Genomic DNA, 21720 nt, shown 5'->3' on the forward strand with positions numbered 1-21720 from the left:
GGCTCTGTGATGACAGTGCAGGGCCTACTTGGGATTCTCTGTCTGTTTTTCTCTCTGCCCCTTCCCTGCTCAGTCTCTCTCTCTGTCCCTCTCTCTCTCTTTCTCTCTCAAATAATAAATAAGCTTTAAAAAAAGAATATATATATTATGCATATATGTATATATTATATACACCCATTATGTTTTCAGATAACAGGAGGAAAACGCACTACTTTTTCCTTCTTCTTTTTTTAAAAAAATTTTAACGTTTATTTATTTTTGAGAGACAGAGCATGAGCAGGTGAGAGGCAGAGAGAGAGGGGGACACAGAATCCACAGCAGGCTCCAGGCTCTGAGCTGTCAGCACAGAGCCCAATGTGGGTCTTGAACTCATAGACCACAAGATCATGACCTGAGCCAACATCAGATGCTTAACCAACTGAGCCACCCAGGTGCCCAAGAGGGAGAGAATCCTAAGCAAGCTCCACACCCAGCACAGAGCCCCATGTGGGGCTTGATCTCATGACCATGAGCAGAAATCATGAGATCTGAGCAGAAATCCAGAGTCAGATGCTTAACCAACTGAGCCACCCAGGTGCCCCATGTTTTCCCTCTTCTTAAGGCGCTGTCATTTAGGCATAAACCTGGAGTACCTGAAATGCAATTCAGGTTTACGTAATGAAAGCGTGGCAAGAAATGTAGATGGCCGTGGAGGCACATGTCTTTGAAAAGTAACAATCTCAAGAAGGAAAAGCAGAAATGACATGCTCTATCCATCTTGCTTAGTGGAAGAGCTACAGTTCAAATTGTTCAAAGTAGCAGGTACAATATATGTTGTCAGAGATTGTGTTAATTATTTGAACAGTGTGGATGCTGACTACTAATAGTATCCAAAGTGTATTCAGGATTGTTTTGATACCTGCATTTATGATAAAGAAATGTCAGGGGTGGGGAAGGATTGATAAATTTGGTCAAAAGCTGTTCCTGTGTAACAGACACATGTAACAGACATGGTATATATTTGTTTACAGTCTTTGTTTAACAAAGCAGGCGTTCAAGTTTAAGTAAAATCAGCAAAAAGGATGTAGATGTATGGATATGTGATTTGAGATTAAAGTTAGTCTTAAATGTGAATAAAATGTGTATTGTGGAAAAGAAGTGGAATATTTCTAGTTCTGAAGGGACATGGAGAAGGGAGGTCACAAATAGAAATTCTGTGTTATTCCAGAGGACATATGGGGCTAGAGCTTATGGGGAGGTAAACTTGGCACTCTAGAAGGGAGAAACTTTCTGAGAACTCCAGATATCCAATATGGAAATGAGCTGCTTTGAGATCGTGAACTCACAATGACAGCAGTGTTTAAGCAGATACTGGATTACTGACTGTCAAGGATGTCATAGGAGGAACTGATTTGTGTAAAAGTCTGGGCTAGATCAGTGACTTTCAATTTATTTTTAAGGAGTGGAACTTTTTTCCAAATCATCTCTTACATGAAAGCACAAAATTTTAAAATATGTATAACAGATTAAAGAAGGCTGCTTTAGGGAGACCCACCCTGTGGGTCTCAACTCTCACATGACTGCCCCTTGGCACCTCCTCGGAATTCTGAGGGCTCGAACAACCCCCCTCTTTGCTACATAATACCTAAGGATTTATGATTCCTTTTGCATCCAGGATTCCATGATGATTCTGTATGGGAACTGTTCTTATTTGAAATGGTTCATTAGCTATGTTTCTTTTCTTTTTGCTTTAGTTCCTAAAACATATGGAATTTCACAAATTTAAGTTCAGAAATGTTTAACCTGGGGTTTAGTTTAGACCTGTCTAAATACACATTTTGACCAGTCAGGATACAGAAATGGTGATTTTATTTCCAAAGGAAGAGGTTTTGGATCTAGCAATATGTGTTTAGATTCCAACTACTTGAAATCAGATTATATGACAGTGAGGAAGTACAGTATTAGGTAACCAGCTCCAATAACTTTGATCAGCTTGTATTTAGTGTGTTATGGAATTATGTGTTTCTTTCAACTCTGTCTGGCCATAGAGGATCTTTTGAAGCTCATGTGTAGGCAGTTAATCTTGACTAGGTTCATTGATTTATAACCGGGAGAAAAATGCTCTTGTGAATCCAAATAACTTAAACTTGAAAAAGTTTCAGTCAAGTGATTTTGTCCATAAGCCACTAATAAAATTAAAGGGATGTCAGAGAACAGATATCTTGCAGGGGTCATTGCTTTGCAGGTGCAAAAACCTGAGTTTAACCAATTAATCAGCCTGGGAGACTCAACCTGCTATCTAACCTAAAAAAGATGGCTGTATCAAGCAAATAAATGATTTACTAATGAGAACGAAGAGAAAAATGGCATGTCTGATTTGAAAAATGAGACTTATTTTTTGTTCAGTTACTAGTGTGTATGTATTCTTAGCAGGCCAAAGGACAGTCAACTTGCAGAAGAGAGAACATCTATCATTGCCACCTTAGTATGGTAGTGAGAAGCTGAAAGCATTCTGATTGTGCATTACTTGGCGAATGTATGGATAAAATGTGGTGGGTGTGTTCACCTTGGAATATTATGAATAATCTGTTAGAAGCAATATACTACCTGTAACATAGCAGTGTGGATGCATCGTAAAGACACGGAGTTAACACCTGGTTGCCCATGGGGGGAAATCCAAGGAGCTGTATAAAGACAAATGAAAAGAATAAAGAGGAATAAGAGAGAATAAAGGCAACAATCAAACGATTCATGGTTGCACAGTCTAAAACTAGTGGTATGTAGGAGAAATGTCCAAAAGAAAATTTTGAAATGAGGAAGAAGTTGATGGAATCTGTGAGGGTGGGAGAAGACTTCCCAGATGAGGAAATACTCATGCCAGCTCTTTAGGCACAAAGCAATATGGAGAATTTGGAGAATGTAAATAATTCAGCATAACTGTAGCATACACCATGAATTGGGAAGTAACGGGAGGTGAGGTGCATGCTACAAGTGGGGTATAGACAGTCTGGTATGCCATGCAAGCCACTTGTATTTTATCCCAGAAGCAATGGAGCTGATGGGACTTTTAAGCAGAGGAAACACAAGAATGCATTGTACAATATATGGACCATTCCCCAGGCACGGGAGAGGTTGGATTTGAAGAGAACTGAGAGTGGGAAATCTGGGGATATTTGAAACAATCTATGTAAGAGAAGTCAAGTATCTGAATTAAGGAAGAAACAGTGGGGATGGATGCTGGGAAAGATTTGGAAAGTATTAGAGGATAAAATAGATACTATGTTGTGACTGATTAGATATTGGGAGGTGAGAAAAAAAAAATTTAGGACAGCCCTCAGGCTTCTGGCTTGGATGACTGGGTGAAAAATCTTGTTTTTAAACAATCAAATTTAGGAGAAGGTTGAGTAGACATTTTGAGTTTTTGGAGCCAATAGCTGATAGGCAATGAGATCTGTTATCAGGACAGTGGTCTGAACTGGGAATACAACTCTGGGAATTGTGGCAGAGGAAGAAGTGCTTGGGGGAATATGTAGAAGGAAGAGAAAAAAGGACCAAGCACTCTGGAGAATACAAGGGAATTCTAGGGAAGGAAGAGGTAAAGGAAGGTATTTAGGGTATAACAGAAGAATGAGAGCAAGAGAAGAAGAAATCTGCAAAACATAAGGAAAGCAGGAGAAGCTCCTGAACTGGAAGCCTAAGGACCTGAGGCACTTGATGAATGAGGATGAAGGGGCTCCTTCCATCCCATGCATCTATCCATTAGCCAGCCCTGATGATGACACACCTGAGCTCAGATCCCCACTGTTCTCCACTGTTGTCACTGCCCCCAGGCCTGTGCTGCCATCAGCTCTACTGTTATGGCCTCTTCAGTATTCTCTTGCCTCCATTCTAATCATAAATTTTAGCCAGAGTCCTTGATTTAAAACATTTAATTTCAGGGTGCCTCATTGGCTCAGCTGGTTGAACATCCAACTCTTGATTTTGGCTCAGGTTGCGACCCCAGGGTTGTGGGATCTAGTCCTGAGTTGGGCTCTGAGGCACTGATGGTGGAGCCTGCTTGAGAGTCCCTCTCTCTCCTCCTGCTTCTCTTCCCACCTTGTGCTCTCTCTCTAAAATAAAAAAATATATACATATATTTTTCATGTCACTTCTCTGCTTATGAACCTTCAATCACTTCCTCCTATAAATAGAAAAGAAATCCTAACTTTATCATGGCCTACAGAAACCTGCTGGTGTCTCCATACCACCTCATGCTACTTCTTCCTTTGGCTTCCAATGGCCTCCATTCTGCTCCTAAGAAACAACAAAATTTTTCCTTCCTCCTTTCTTTAACCAAATGTCAATGTCATGGTCCATTCTTAGCTTTCATAACTCAACTCAAGCACCACATGCCCAGAGTAACCTCTCCTGGCCACTCTACCCCCTGTTGCTCTGTAGTGTCAGAAGGGAAGTGTTCTGTGCTCATGGTGAGCAGTGAAGGAGACACAGAGATCAAACACTCATAGGAAGAGGAAAGAACTGGGCTTTTCCCTGTATGGGAGAACTGGAGGTTTTACCTACCCAGACACCCTCCTCAAGACGACTTATAGAATATATTCTTCATCAACAAAAGGTCCCTTATATCCCTTTCCAACCGGTCCCCTCCTCAATACCTGCCAGCAGAAGCCACCACTTTTTAATTTCTGTTAGCAGCATGTTGTGCTTTTCCAAACCTCATCAGATGTCCTATTGGAAAAAATTATGGTAAATTTCAGGTTTGACTAGATTTCAATCCTTCAGCTTAGTCTGTGTGACTATCACACTCTACTGGTTTGTATTTCCCATTAATAAATTACCTCTACCTAGTCCAGCAGCCGTGTTTGTCAAATGTCACCAGCACAGAAACCAGCCAGTGTTTGTCAGCTCCCTCTAAAAAGAACATTTTCTTCTCCAGGAATTTAGATGATTCAGCCATTTTTGCTTCTATAGTTATCTGAAATCTTCAAAAGATCGGTATTTTAAAATATTTTCTTATTTTCCCCCTCATTGTTGCAGCAGAAATGTTGGGCTATTGCATCCTGTTACATACAACTTGAAAATGGAAATCTATTTTCGTTTTTAAAACTATTTTAAAAAGACAGGCCAACAAGTACTTACTGGTCACCTGTTTTAATTTTAACATTACGCTGAAGGAGTTGGAAAAAGAATCTAAGCAATGATCCTTAACCAAGGTCACTGACACCTATTTGAGAAGAAAAACATACCCAAATGAAGCTGTCAGAGAACATGATAGCATTGTTGAATACAATGGGGAAGTGTGTGACCTTCATGAAGTCACTTTGTCTTCTAGATCCCAATGTCCTCAGTTGCAAATGAGAGGCTTGATTTCAACTTGTGGTTATCAAACATTTATGTTAAAAACACTAAGCCAGATAATGGGGCTGGCCAGCTGATTGGCTGGCCAGCTGATTGGCTGCCCAGTATATCCACCTATATGAGGTGCTAAAACAGCATTGGAAATAGGGTAAGATGGAGAAAACTGAATTTATCAGAACTCCTGTGGGGAAGAGTACCATATGTGATCTTACAGTTAACCATTTGGGATATTGGGTGAGATTCCCAAGGAGCATGCTTAAGAAACAACACATGGAGGATAAACCCTTCTAAAGAAAGAAAATCTGGTTTACCATGGAGCTTTTGTTCTGTTAAACTGCAAGCTTGGGCCCCGTCCAAGATGCTTGGGACAAGAAGAAAGGCTGAACCTCACCACTAGCTGTCCTGTTTTTCTGCCCCCTTCATGCAGTCAGTGCTCAGTATTTTTACATAAATGAATAAATAGTTTAAAAATATAGTCTGAATAGGACATATAAGTATTAGCACTGCAGGCTTCTGCCTAGTTCTGTAGCAAATAACTCAGTCACAAATGAAATTTATGTAGAGCCCCAGTACAAAAAAAAAAAAAAAAAAAAAAAGATTAAAAAAAAAAGCCCTGTTTAAATTAGATGTGAGAACACGGGACTTTGTTCACTTAGCTTCCCTTTAAACCTATTGAGAAAATTTTGTCAAATCCTGATACTCAATGGAATACTGTTTGAAAACTACTGACCTAGATGATTTCCACTTTTTTTTTTTAGCATGAATCTTCTGTGACTCTGTGATAAGCTACAGACATCTAGAGAATCAGATTGTACTGCTTTATTAAGTTTTAATGTAGTTATTCATCAATATTAATATTAACTGATTCAATAACAGACATTTTGAGAAAAGTGAAACATTTATGCATTAAATGTACGATTTTCACTTTTTTCTTTGTCTTTTTTAAAACTTGTGTTCTGAGGGCACCTGGGTGGCTCAGTCGGTTAAGTGTCATGACCTGGCTCAGGTCATGATCTCGCGGTCCATGGGTTCAAGATCCGCCTCAGGCTCTGTGCTGACAGTTTGGAGCCTGGAGCCTGCTTCAGATTCTGTGTCCCCTCTTTGCCCCTTCCCCCCTTGTGCTCTGTCTCACTCTGTCTCTCAAAAATACATGTTAAAAAAATTTTGAACTTATATTCTGAAAGTTTTCCTGAGCTGCTTCTTTCAGCCCTTGGATTAAATAATATGTCTATTTCCATGAGCTCTTTCTTGTTCTTTGATCACATTAAAAATAGTAACCTCTTCTCATTTTATGGATGCCCACTCCCGTTAAACCTCTCTGAGGCTATTAATTAGAATTCTTTCGACGTTTGTTTCTCTGTTCTAGATTATCTTCTGTTTCTGTTTCCATTTTATTCTTTCTTTTGAACAGCTGGTTCACCGCGCCTTTCCCAGAAGCCTTGACTGATATTCGTATTTAAGAAGGAATAGCTAGGTTGATTAATACAAGCAGATTTGCGATTTCCTCTGTTGCTTCAGACCCCCTCCCCCTCCCGCCTCCAGAAGGAGATGGTGATTCAGATTCCGGGAGCATTGTCTGCCGGGCTTCCTGTGTCCACCTGCTAGGCCTAAGCGAAGAGAGTCAACTTGGGGGTACCGACTCTCATGGTGGGGGCACAGACTCCTCCCAGCAGATTGCTTAATTCCTTCAGGAGCGTTTCTCAGGTCTTCATGGGGGTTGGCATTGCTGCTTCAGGAGACAGGGTGACTGGGGAGGGGGTGTCATCAGCCGACCCAGCAGAATTTCACAGGGACTTCTTCATCCACCACAACTTCTGCTTCCTCTCCCATTCCTTCCACCCATGCTCCTTCTAAAAAACTCTGCTGCAAAGCATTCCTTCCCGGACAGCCTTCTTCGTATACATGCTCTGAGGTGTGACCCCTTACAGCCTGGTTTAATGGGCAGGATGAGCCATCTAGGATTATTTTAAATGACTATACTCCCGTTCTCAGTGCTTTTTATAATGTTTTTACTTTTTTTATTTTACTGCAGTGGCATACTAGAGATGGGGCAGTTTGGGAAACTCCGTTTAGGACACAAGCAACAGGAGTGCATTGCCAGGAGGGAATTTATAAGCAATAATAGAACAAACTGAAAGAAGTCTGGTTTTTATTATCACCAAAGTCAATGATAAAATGCTTTCCCTACCCTCCAAAAATATATTTTCAAAAAATCTAACTTCCAAACAATTGCTTTGGTTACTGTAGAATTTTAATAATGTATATGTATGTTTCAAATAAGCACATTTTTTACTACTTGTTCTGTAACAAACGTTGGATTCTACAGGGAAGTTAATTTGAAAACCTCCCAGTTATACACTGATCTCAACACAAAGGGACTCGGCTCTGCATGTTTGTTTCAAGAGTAAGTTCGTAAAATTTTGGAATCATTCAGACTTGCTTTTTGGTGCCATTTCTGTCTCCAGTCCCTGTGGTACTACATATTCCTGCATTTACACGGTAGGTAAGAAATAAGCAGTGACAGTGCAGTATTGTAAGGACAAACAGAGCTGAGTTACTTTAACTGTCTCTATCTATGTGATCATTCTGAGTTTTTTGTTTGTGTTTAAATTTAAAACCGAGATATACAGGGCAAAGTGTGAGGTGTAATATTTTTTAGGGTAAGTATAAATTGTGGCTCATGCATGAAATCTTGTATTAAATTATAACAATATCTGTACATGGAAATTTCTTATTTATAAATTAATTTTTTATTGTAAATTATGGAACAAACCAAGGATATCATGACTGTTACTGAAAGTAATTTTGTCCTAAAGAAGGCAGTGTTAAAAATTGATCCATCCCAGAGGCACCTGGGTGTCTCAGTCGGTTGAGCATCTGACTTCGGCTCAGGTCATGATCTCACAGTTTGTGGGTTCGAGCCCCACACAGGGCTCTGCGGCTGTATGCTGACAGCTCAGAGCCTGAAGCTTGCTTCGGATCCTGTGTCTCCCTCTCTCTCTCTCTGCCCCTTCCCCGTTCATTTTCTCTCTCTCTCTCTCTCTCTCTCAAAAAGAAAGAAAAAGACAAAGAAAGAAAGAAAGAAAGAAAGAAAGAAAAGAAAATTGATCCATCCCAGGTGTCAATACACACTGTGTGTCACTGCGTTATGACACATCAGTGAGTTAGGGGGAAGAAGGAAGTACCCACATGTGTTCAGGCTGCCATTTTGAACCAGAACATATGAGAAAACAGAGAATTCAAGAGGATAAATGACTTTTTGCAAGCAACATAAGGCAGTAGTGAAACTTGTGTTCCACTCCTTTTTTTTTTTCTTTTTTATCCAAACTTGTCCTTGTAGTTGGTGTGAACCCTCAGCCTGTGAATGCACACACTTTGAGCTCCACCACCCCTCCGGGCTGAGGAGGACAAGTCCCTGTCCCCCTGTTGGGGCTTCTCAGACTGCTTTAGTCCAGACTTTTCTCACCTCTCACATATTTTGTTCTTCACCCAGCAGCTTTTCATATTATACTGGCGTTTTCTTCCACTTGGACTACAAGCTCTTTAAGGGAAGAGACCATATCTTATGGGTCCCTTGAAGCATGGAGTCTGTTTACTACAGGTTCCCAGGGGTGGTTGCTGATGGACATGGTCATGGTGAGATTGCTAAGAAGGACTAGTCCTTAATGGTGACCCACGTGGAAAATGGTGTTTTTTTTTTAATGGCCAATTCATTTGAAACCAGACTGAAAAGTAAGTTCTGAAATCTAAGTGCTTTTTATGTCTTCTTGGTCAAAAGTGAAGTACAATGATAAAGCAATGAGATTTCCTGCTGGCTAAATTTATCCAATTGTTCTAAAGAAATCTCTAGAGTACAGACATGTTCTGTGCTGTGGTGAAGTCCATGGCCTGTGCATATAGCCTTTTTTAGAGGAACTATTCTACTGGTTTTGTTGCCTAAGTTTCCTGAGGTAATACCACCTTCTTAAAGCACTAAGTCACACTGAAGGCATTGGTTAAATCTGAAATGTTATCAGAGATAAAGGAGAATGAAATTTGATAAGGAAATAACAGGTCACTCCCTCTTGGTTTGGGAGAAAATCATCCTTGTTATGTGACACCTTCTGTTCAAATGTTGTGCAACTTCAGTTCTAGAGAAAAACAGAGGAGGATAGGGTAGCTGGGGCTGACAGGAGAATATTAGCTTGTATCATTAAGATCTGGCTTGTTTTTTCCTTTTTAATCTGGACCAAGAGCCCAACAAATTGAGGAAGTGGTGGGAGAAGAGATAGCTGGAGGAATGTAGTCTCAGACAAAAAGATGTCTCATTGGAAAGATGAGGCTATGTTTGGATAATATCAGTTTATCAAGTCACGATGAGGTGGAGAGGATAAGCTGAGGCTTGTTTAGCACCCATAAATACTAGATGCTTAAGAGTGGTGAACTCAGGATAAATAACAGGGAGGTACGATTTCAAAAGAGGGAAGCAAGTACGGTTCTGGAACCCATTAGCCAAAGAGGTGGTACTGGCCAGGATACAGGTGGACTGCAGAGGTTCAATTCATTCATGGGTGAAGGGTATAGAACACATTCTTCAGGGCGGCCAGGGTGGTTGGGCGCTTCTCTGGCCTCCGAGGTGCTATCAGCGTGACATCCCTGCCCGGGAGCACTCACTCGTGGAGCCCTCATTTCAGACCGTCTCCTGGACTGCAGGAACCGAGGCGCTGGCCCAGGGGCACAGTTCTGATGTTCTCGTGTTTCATCTTTCTGGGCTAACTATTAACTTTCAGCCTGAAGTGTCTGTCACCAAGTCATCTGTCTTGGTAAATGCTGTTGGGGTCTCTGTATTGTGAGGAGGCAATGAATCTTCCCTGCTGACAGTGAGAATATCCACACCAAGCTGCCATAGAGATTTCTGCTTCCCACAATGTTTATGACAGTAAATTAGGCTACAGAGTGCACCAGAGATTGTTTCCATAACCCCTGATACCTGGTATATTTGTCAGCCTCACTCCATGGACTGTGACTTTAGTAGAGCCAGAAAATGTTTAAAATAAAAGGCCACAGATAATATATAAAATTATCAGAGCACTTTGCAAGAACTTGCACTGGTTTATTTGGACCTTTCCCTCAGATATCATGTATTTCCTTTCCTCTTTGTCTCTCTGGTCTTTCCGTTATCTTTCCATTTTCCTCTGGCTTCTTTGTTGGTTTTAATTCCATATCCAAGCAGAGTAGTGTGGGATTTCCCTTAAGCTTTTCACTGAATCCTCTGCTTGCCTACCTCCACAGCCATTTTCTAAGGGAGCTCTGCTGTGTAAGCCACCTGTGTGTTCAGGTGATTTCCAGGTCTCTAGGCCCTACGCTAACTCTTATCCTCTTTGCCTTGTGTCCAGGTGCTTTCCTTTATGCTTACACTTACCTTACAGGTTTAGTCTTTAGCTTAAAATCTTGTGTTGTAAGACCTGGTTGCAAAATAGACAGTTGTTTCATAAAACAATTTCCATTGAATGTCATTCCAATCAAAACAGAAACTTTGGAGAAATACTCATTTATTGCATGTATTTCTCAAAATATATTTGGTAAATCTGTCCTTTGACATTGGAGTCTTTTTTTTTTTTAAAAAAAAAGCGAAAATCTATTTTCTTATGCATTTTATTCCTTTGTATAATTGAATGGCTCCTTTGTTCTCAGAACTGCAGAAGAGTTGCTAATATTGAGATGAATGATATACAGATAACATTATTGAAATAAATCCTTTGCTAGAGGAAAACTTTGAATTTTTGATTCTAGCAATCCATTATATCCATTCTTTATGACCTTGAACAGGTCAGGACTCATTGGTTGTGAAATTTTTAAATTTGGTGGTCACTACCTATGATTGAAATACAAGAGATTGGATATAATATTTTTTCCAGCCTTATTGCAACATCATTGAAATTGAAGAGAATGAAATACTACAGAATAGAGTAGGATTCTGGGTCTGCTTAGGATGCAGAAAGCCCCAAGATAAGTTTGTTCTTTCCCTATAAATGAGAAAAGACTGTAATAACTTTCTTAAATCCATAATAGAGTTGAGGTCACAAAACAATTCAGGTAAGCTGAATTCCAGAAGTGACAGGTTTCTCCAAGAAGAGATGAAACACGTGAGCAATTTCACATTTGTCAGAACGTGAGATAAAGAAGAGGCGACCGTGAAAAGGGGAAGAGGAAGACAACGTTGTAATGAGTTCTTACAGGCTGAGTGTGGACGCATGTGACAGCTTAGAATAGCTGGGAACTACAGACATGAGAGAATGTGCACTCAGTCATAAGCACTTTTCTTTTGGTCTCCAGTGGGTCCTCAAAAGAAAGATTAGGGACAGGGCAGGAGACTGCTGGTGGTACAGATGTGTAGCGATGGGTTGCTGCTGGTACATGGAAATAAAGCACAGCTAACTTCCTGAGATCCCCCCTCACACCTAAGGAAAGGCCTTAGGATGCTGAGCAAATGGCTTAAAACCTGGTTGGATCCAGGATTCTGCCCGGATATGAAGCAGATGTCTTCTGTCACTGAGGGGCAATGAGAAATTCTCTGCCACCAACACCTTGTCTCTCCACACCACCACAGGGACACAAAGGCAGAATCTAGTGATCATGGGGAGGAAAAGGGCAGGAACACACAAAAAAAACCCTCAATCCCCAAGACCCTGGTGGACCGGACCTGCCTAAGACTAAGTCTGGGTCGGAGAACCAAGAACCCCTACTATGAGTCCAGCCCTGAGTAACATGTCTTTGGCTGGAGATGGTCAGGAGTGTTGAGGCAGAGCCCTTGTGGTGCAGAGTTCCAGGGACAGTTGAAAGCCAAGAGCAAGGGCATTGAGGAAAACCGCTCAGCCTTCCCTACGCACACAGAGGACAAGGTGGCAGCAGCCCACTCCTGGATGGATTTGAGTCCACGGTGTGCCAAAGGTCACTATAGCCTTAAAAAGCCCAAACCCAGATAGATCCATTAGACTGAATCTACTCCCCACACTAATGGCCTGTCTGAAGAGTCATGCATATTCTTGCATGTATAGACTTGTAAACTTCATCTGTATTGCTCTTCTGAACAATAAAATTTAGGAAAACATGAAAAAGCAGGGGGGAAAAAACCACCATGAAGTGATAAAAAATAGAGATGATACAGATGTTGGAACCATCAAACTTGCAGTTTGAAATAGTTGTGGTTAATATTTATTAATTATATTAGCCACTGGAGAATGTAGACAACATGTAAGCATAGATTGAGACTTTGAGTGAAGTACTGAAAACTATATATAAAAAGAGAGTTTATAAGCAGATTGCATACAGCTGAAGAAAAAAAAAATGAATGAACTCAAAGTTAAGACAATAGAAATCAACCAAACTGAAAGACAATGAGGAAAACTGAGCAGGGACATGAGAAGGAGGAGAACAGGACACCCATGAATTGTGGGGTAATATCAAAAGTCTGACAGATGCGAAATTGGAGTCCCAGATGGAGAAGAAATGAACAAAGCAGATGAAATATTTGAAAATTTCATGGCCAAGGGTTTTCCGAAATTAATGAACTGTAATAAACCGAAGATCCCCAAAGCCCAGTGGATCCCTAAGCAGATTAATTACCCTTTCCAGCACACCTAAGCACATCATCTTCACAATGCTGCAGCCCAAAGGTGAAGAGAATATCTCAAAGGCAGCTAGAAAAAGAACATACATTTACAAGTTAGAGATGCATTAAACCATACAACAACCACTAAAAAGTAACACTAAAGCAGAGGTATAACTAATGAGTCAATAGTGCAGATAAAATGAGCACAAAAATAATCAAAAAGAAGGCATGAAAAGAGGGGAGAAAGCTGTCAAGAAGAGAAGAGACAAATTAGCAAACAGCTAGCAAGATGATTTCTGTCTTACCATATCAATAATTAGATCAAACGTAACTGGTCTACACACTGCAGTTGAAAAGCAGTGATTCAATATATATGTATAGCAAGTCCTCACTGTACACTTTAAACTTACACAATGTTACATGCAAATTATGTCTCAATAAATCTGAGGGGGGTGTGTAGCAGTGATTACCAATGATTGGATAAAAAAGCAAGATAAATCTATCTGCTCTTTATAAGAAATCCACTTTAAATAGAGACATAGCTAAGAGTCTAAAGATGGAAAATAATATACTCCACAAACTCTAACCAAAAGAAAGCCAGAGTAGCTCTATTAATATCAGACAAAACAGACTTCAAAGGGATGTTACATTATTATAAAGTAGTCGATTTATCAAAATGACATAATAGTACATAATGTGTGTGAACTTAGCAGAAATTTGAAGCATAGAAAATTCAATAAACTCCAAGCATGAGAAACATGAAGAAAACTATACAAAGGCACATCATAATGGCATTTTCAAAAACAATGATAAAGGGAAAATCTTATAATGAGCCAGAGAAAAGACATGCAGGAACGAAGACAAAGCTCACCATATATGTATCTCCAGTGGATGACTGAATGTAGTAAAAATCATCCTGATGCCTCCCTCACATCATCCCCAGATACAGTATGTCAGTTGGATATAATACGTCCTAAAAATCTCTCCAACTCATCCACCTGTTTTCTTCTTTCCCTCTACCACTCCAGTCCAATGTTCTATTGACTCTTTTTTTAATAGCAAATTTTTAATGTTTATTTATTTTGAGAGAGAGAGAGAGAGAGAGAGAGAGAGAGAATGTGAGCAGGGGAGGGGCAGAGAGAAAGAGGGAGGGAGAGAGAGAATCCCAAGCAGGTCCCATGCTGCCAGTGCGGAGTCCAACTCAGGGCTCAAACTCAAACTGTGAGGTCATGACCTGAGCTGAAACCGAGAGTCAGACACTTAACCAAATCGGCCACCCAGGCACCCTTAATGTCCTATTAACTCTTGACCAGATTATGCAATAAGCCTCAAACTGGACTCCCTGCATCCATACCTGCCTCTTTCCAATTTGTTCTTGAGATTTTAGCCACTGTGGGGTCTGATCCTGGGGCAAAATGTGGTCTAAGCTTACCACACTGCCCATCCTCTTGAAACCCTTCGTGCTGACCACCCCAGAGTTCAGCAGCCTCCTCTCCCATGCTGCTGCTGATCCCTCATTCGTCTTCTTTCAGCTCCTTCTATGCTCACTGCCCTTGTTGACCACAGGGCCTTTTCACAAGCTATGTTCTCTGCCTCTAAGTCTTCCACATTCTTCTCTCAATTTAATTTAATCCAACTCAGCATGTAGATCACAACTTCATGTCTTCCTGGACCCATGACTAGTTCAGATACCCCTGTTTTACTCTAGCATCGTAACCCCTCCTTTATAGATTTTATAATTGTGATTAACTGTTGATTTGGGAGAAGTTATTTAGGTCACATCTGTCTCTTTCACCTGAGTGTAAGCTTCTTGAAGCTTGTCTTTTTCTGTTCATCACTGGATCCCCAGCACTTAACCCTTGATCCTACATACATTGGGTAATCAATAAATATTTGTGAACTGAGTGAATGGACAAGTGACCATAAAATAGATATAAGAGAGAATTCAGAGATACTAAGACATTCCTATGTAATCACAGTTGAACTTGAGTTTGAACCTCTCTGGCTAATGAAGTCAGTCACATCAATAAAGCCCCATATAATTCCTTCTCCTTGCTGAAATCCTCTCTGGTGATAACTAGAGTATGAGGCTCCTACTCCTCCAAGCTTCTAGGACCTCTACTGACTGCTCAGCAATTTGGGTCTTGCTTTGGTAATCACTGCTCCAGTTCCCTGTGAATGCCATGAGTGCATGAACTGTGTCTTTGGCCGGTGCCATGAAGGCAAGACACATGGCAGCAATGACCTGCCAGCTCCAGAGCCTTTATCTTCCCAAAGCCTCTCTGTCTCTGCTGGAGGGACAAAACCTCCCATGGCTCTGTACCCCCCAAGCCCTTGACTCCTACCTGCACTTTGGCTTATGTCCATTTGCTTATACTCACCTTTATTTAAACAAACACAAACCTTCAGGTGTTTTTCTGGCACCTGCTTCATTTTGCCCATCATGTAGTTAATTGTATGCCCGTCTTATGCATCTCTTACCAGACAGGTGTTTCTAGAAATTGGGTGGTCTTGCTCTTTTTTCTCCTTCTAGCACCCAGCACAGTGCCTTCATGTTAACCCGGTCTAAGGGAACATTTGCAGACTTGAACTGACTCATGAAAAGTAGGGGCAATCCAAGCGTCCTGCAGTATGCTGTAGTTGCCAGAGCACTGGCTTATGAGTCCACCAACTCGGGTTTTACTCTCAGTTACCCAGTGTCAGTTTCTTATCTATAAAATAAGAGAAATAATCCCTGCTCTATTCACTGCAACATGTAGTTGTTAAGATCAAATAGGGTGATGGGTGTGGAGGTGTTTTGTAACATGTAAAGTATGCTGGGGGTGTAAGAGCTTTTTATTTCTAGATGTGACTGTGCAAAGAAACAGGCTGAAGTAGCTAAGACTTTAACTTGTGGCTCCTCGGAGCTAGGCCTGTAACTCACAGAGGGTGCCAGAGGCAACTTTGGCTTTGCTCTTTATGTAGCCACAGGGAATGATTCATTAGTTGCTGTTATGAGGACTATATATGTCGAACCACCTGGGTGTGTGGTCAACGGTGCCAAAGTTATTTGGTCACCGGAATTTGAGAGAAATGCCTGGAGCACATCACTAGTGCTTGGTGGGTGGTGATAGTAAACTTCCTTCTGAAGGAAGGGGAGCTAGATTTAATGCTAATTTCTGCTGGAGATCCTGCTGAAATTTAGAAACACACCTTTAGCAGGCATGGGAGAAGAGTGGCTCACAGCCTGCAGCAAAGGTCCTTTCCACTCTCAAGGGGCCCTGCATGGGTCTGAAGTTTCTATACTCAGTTGCGATGTTCCTTCCAGTTGGCTGTGAATTCCTTGGGGACAGGGGCTGCGTTTTCGCCATCTTTTAATTTCCAGTCCTTGTCATCTATGAGTGCTGGATATGTGCTCAAAAAGCCTTTGGTGACTATTTATAAAATAGGATAAAATAAAATAAAATAAAATAAAATAAAATAAAATAAAATAAAGGCTAGGAGTAGGTTCCTGGTCTTGCAGAGTGGCAGATGTGGGACCAGGTAGTTACTAAGTGATGTGCTATGTGTGAGGATAGGGGCTTTGTAGAGGCTTCCTTGAATTCTCGAATTGTGTCTTGAAGGAGGAGAAGACTGAAGTCAGGGTAAGGGCAGAGGAGTGAGGGTTTGGAAGGTTGTGTAATGTTACATGCTTAAGATGTTTAAATATCTCAAGAGGCTTTTGCATCCATTGTCTCAGTTCTCACAGAAATGAAGATGCGAATAGGGTCATCCTGAGGGTCACATTCATAGATCAGGAAACCAAATCCCAGATGCATTTAAGGACTTGACTAAAGTCACACAGCAGGTTGGAGGGAAAGCCAGAATCAGAATGCTTTTAACTTTTATTTATTCATTGTTCATCCTCCAACACACAGCTTCATGTGCTAGTGCAGAAGCTTCACCTTTGCATCCAAAGCTGTTTTTTGAGTGCCTCTAACAGTGCATCTGAAGGAGTTTTCGGAAGTCATTGTAAACTGGTCAGAAAAGGGAGCTGTTTATCAGAGTTTGGAGTGGAGAAATTTATTTGATAGCTGGTGCTATGTTCACAAACAAAAGGAATTCACTGCATACAGGGTAGCTCCCAAGCAAAGACAGAAGAGGCCAATCCACGGTGACATTCACAAGCCCACTGGGTGGGCAGAGCTGAACAAAACCTGCCAATTGTTGTCTAGCATTTGAAACTTAAAAAAAAAAAATCCTCTTGGATTTGAAAAACAAAAAACTCAAACTTCCATCTGCAGGCCTCTTCTCTTTTCCCTTCATTTCTAAACTTATGAACATTTAAAGAAAAATCAAATCCATATGCTTTGGGATTAGCAACATTTAAATCATAAAACAGCATCACAAAGGAGCTACTCGATACCTGCCAGGCTGTATGCCTTGGGTCTTCCAAAGGAAAGTTCCTTTGCTAGATAGAGCTCCAAAATGTTCAAGCACTATATAAATTCCTAATGCTCATGGACTTTCTCAGATTAAATGTGTGATCTGGAAGCAAGACATTTTAATTCTCCAGGCCTTAAGACTCTCATCTAAATTGGAGTTTACCAGACCGTCTCTGTATTCCCTCCCCTCTGTAACATTCTGTGGTTCTGGCCGCGTGGATATTCCTGGCTCACAGGCGCGAAGAGACTGCTAGATTCGTGTTCTGGCTTTGCCACATATGGGCTCCAAGTGATTTAGTCTCTCGTTGGCCTCAGTTTCTTTCTTCATAAAAGCTCTGTAATAGTGCCTGCCTCATAGAGTTGTGAGGTTAAATGAGTCGACACAGGCCAAATGCTGAGTTCGGAGTTGAGGACCTACGAAGTACTAAGTAGAAAGCCATGACTGCACACTGGTCTTCTCCTCACATTGGTAAGGGCAATGGCCAACATTTACAGGGTGCTCCCTTTCGCAGCAGGTACTACACAGTCACCTGCGTCGAATCGTTCAACCGTCACAACCCTACATGATAGATCATATTTTATCTCTGTTGTAGGTTACTCCCAGGCATGCAGCTCGTAAGGGGCAGAGCTGAGAATTAAAGTCACTCTCTGGACGTCAGAGTAGAAGTTTGCAACCATTGTACAGTACTGCCTTGTCTCGAGCGCCATGATAAAACAGAAAGAATGAGTGTTGTAGAGTCAAGACCTGAATTCAAATCCCATTTACTCATTAATTCAAAAGGCATTTTGGGTGCCAGACCCTTACTGGATGGGAAGAGACAGCAGGTATGTGTGCCTGTCTTCAAGGGCTTCGTATTCTGGTGAGGGAGAGGCAGGTGAACAGGAGGTATGGTGCACTGGACAGGTGCTATAAGAAGTTAGCAAGGATGCTCTGGAGACCCATGGGGAAAGGATACATAACATCATCTGGGTGGTCTGGAAGGCTTCCTGTGGAAGTGACGGCTGAACTGAGACCTGTTGGAGGAGGCCACTAGGTGGAGGAGGTCATCTAAAGAGCAGTTTAGTGGGGCTTGGGCACATCCAGAGCCATGGCTGATGGTGCAAGATGGGGCATGGAGTGGGCAGGGCAAGGGAGCTCACCATGGCTCCTTAATGGTGCCATTCCAGATGGTTCACAAAATTCCAAGATGTTTCTATATTCTCATTCTCTTAGACATATGGAGTCTAAGAGTGGGTGATGGTGCCCCCTTTCCTGCCTCCTTAGGACTCATCCTGAAGTTGAAAGCACACACTTTTTTCCCGTATGTCATGTTAATGAAATTGCAAAGATCATAGATTAGTCCCTCGTGATATGGAAAGGGCTCAGCAAACACCAAAGCAATAAAGTTAAGAATACGGGTGACAGCACAGAATTTTATAAGTATTAAACGTTAATTTGGGACTTTTATATGAAACCCCCCAAAGGTCCTGATAATAAATTCTCATCCTCTTTTCTACAGCCACTCCTCCCTTCCCATCCCAAACTCTTTGGAACTTCACAGCCTCCCCAGGGCCCCTAGGCTAACTCTCTGGCCATGAGCAGGGTAGTAAGCATGGGAACTGGCAGATTTAGAGCCCTGTCCTCTCCCCTTTCAGTGTGAGGCTGCCTGTCAACTTGGGTCACTGTCTTCCTGATGAAGGCACATTTTAAAAACACTCTGAGGCAATGACTCTAGACAGTTTGGTCTCTGGTTAATATAGGATAATAAATTTCTAAATTCAGCAATGACAAATAGCCCTTTGCAAGTTATTAATACTTCATAAAACAAATATTCCAACTTTTGTTTAGTTCCTGGCTTTCTCTTGCTCTCTTCCCTTCTATTGTTCTGTTGATCTCCCAGTTTTTCTGGTCTCCTCTTATATGCATCTTTTCTGACTCCCTTCATAGTGATGATAAGTTTGGTTGTTAAAATGTTCAAAGTGTAAGTTTGCTAATTGATACTTTGATAACCTCTTGAATTTCCAAATGGGTTTTAAAAAAAAAAGTTGTCTTTGTTGCAACTGTTGTGGCTTGGCTTCAGGATTTCTTTTTACCATCGAGTTAAAGGGGATTCTGTAATCTGTAATTTTTTCTTTAAGGACATGTTTTTATTTGCTTGCTCCTTTTCTGTCCTCTGTTCCTCTCCTAAGCATTTTTCCCATTTCTCTTTTCCTTTCCCATTTATCTCAAAGCATCTCTTCCTCTGCTCGCTCCCCCTTCTCTCCTATTTCTCTCCATCTTCGCCTTCTCTGCTCTGGTGTTGATTTTTTTCATTGGTAAGCTTTCATACTATGGGAGGAAGAAAGGTTCTGATATTTCATTGGAACCCCTACCAGACCAGCTGTGGCTAGAAGCTATAAGCATTTCCATGAAGGTTCTTTGAAAACTCATTTAATGTGACTTAAGAAAAAAGAAGGAAAGAGAAAGAAAAACTTTTAAAAGAGAACAATCTGAAATCCATAAAAGAAGCATATAAAACTTGCTTATGCAAATGAACATTTCTGTTTACATGGTGAGCATGGGCTCTGTTGTCCTGATTCAAGTTCTGTGTACATGGGAGTTCAGGGACACGTGCTAAATTTAAGTGCCAGTCTTTCCTTTTCAAACATATGCATCCTACAAGTCCTAGCACTTGCTCCTTCAAGCAGGCATCACTAGCACTTTCCTGCCACTTCTTAACTCTCCGTGTTTTATAGCTTTCCAGGGAGAGAGGAGCCTGCCTGCTTAAGTGCCCCTCAAGGCAGGATGGACAGCGTCTCCAAATATTTAACAGATGCCGTGCTGTATCTCAGGATGAATCCATTACTGATTCGGAACTCTCATTCTGGTAACTTCTGCCAGGTTTCCTTTCACACTTGTGATGAGGAAATGGACTGAGCATCAGTGAGGGGACAAGACAATAACAATAAACAGACCCGGGCTTAAAGCAAGGCAGTAATAACAAAAACAATCCCTGGCCCCCTTGACAGTGGCTCTCCCTCCAGCGCCAGGTTGCAAATCACTTTCTGTTTCCTTCTCCCTGAGCTCACACACGTTCAGAGTCACAGGATCTGAAAACGTGCCCGTTTGTGTTCTTGTTCAAGGAAATATTTGGATAAGAGAGACAGGACTAAAGAAATTCCGAGTTGTCTTGGAGGAAGTTATCAAAAGCGATGGTAGGCTGGGCTGGGAAGTGAGAAGGGAGAGTTAATTCCTCATTCCTGTCTGATCCAAACCACTCACAGCCTCGAGAGCAGGCCTTGATTGCAGCGGATGCCAGCGGTGTATTTTCCATGTTCAAAGCAGAACCCATCATCTCACCCCCTCTTTCCAAGCTTGCAGTCTCCCATCCAATTTACCTAATACATCACTGTCATATTCATTTTTCTAAAGCTCTTTACTTTTGACTGCCTTGGATATTTTCAGGAAGTTGGTGTGGTCAAAATATATGAATTAGTTTCTCCAATCATTACGTATCAAATGCCTGCTTTAGAACTGCAGAATACAGTAAGAAATGGCGGTGCCCAGTGTAGCAGGAAAACAGTCATGCAAACAAATACCAAGAAATGTGAGAGGTGTAGTCACAGAGTTCTTGTGTGGTGCTACCACGGAGAACAGAGGAGGTATGAACTCAGTAGGAGGGGTGAGCCTAGGGATTATCAGGGACAGCTTCACGGAGGAGGAGAATTTTGAGCTGAATTTCCAAAGATCAGTAGTGATTTCACAGACAAGGAAGCTCTCACATGGAGATGTGAGAAGTCATAATGTTTAATAAAACAGTGATGAATTCCAGGTCAAAATGCAGGAGTCACAGAGGTAGTGTGTTTGAGGAGGTTAAGAGTAAAGTTCAGAAGATAATGGGGTTTGTGCACCATGCTGAGTGTTTGGACATTATCCTACGGGAGAGAGAAGCCTACTGATGGGTTTTAAGCTGGGGGATGATGTAATTATATTTCTACTTAAGATTGAGGACTTGAGGGTAGGAGAGGAGATGGGGAGCCTGATGGGGTCTGTCCTGAAATGGAGAGGCACTACATGGGTCACTAGGAAGAAGGTGCTGCAGTAAGCATACAAGGTAGGGTTGATGGAGCTTGGAGAACAATTAGATGTGAGAGGTTGAATAATGACAAAGCATTAATTAGTGGTCTCTCATGACACTAAGTGAAGTTGCAAATATTTAGCCTGATATTCAGCACCCTCAGGAATTTGGATCCAATCTGTTTTTCTGGCTTGATTTCTCAACATTTCTTTGCTGGGAGAATACATCAAAGAATGCGAATTGAATTGCTTTCCCTATTCCTGATTCCCTCTCATTGCTCAAGCTTGTGTTCTGCATTGACAAGACTCTTAATACTTCTGGTCCAAAGCCTCCTATGGCCCAACTAACCCTTGCT

The sequence above is a fragment of the Panthera leo genome, chromosome A3 (assembly GCF_018350215.1).
Source record: "Panthera leo isolate Ple1 chromosome A3, P.leo_Ple1_pat1.1, whole genome shotgun sequence".
In the NCBI taxonomy this organism is placed as follows: Eukaryota; Metazoa; Chordata; class Mammalia; order Carnivora; family Felidae; genus Panthera; species Panthera leo.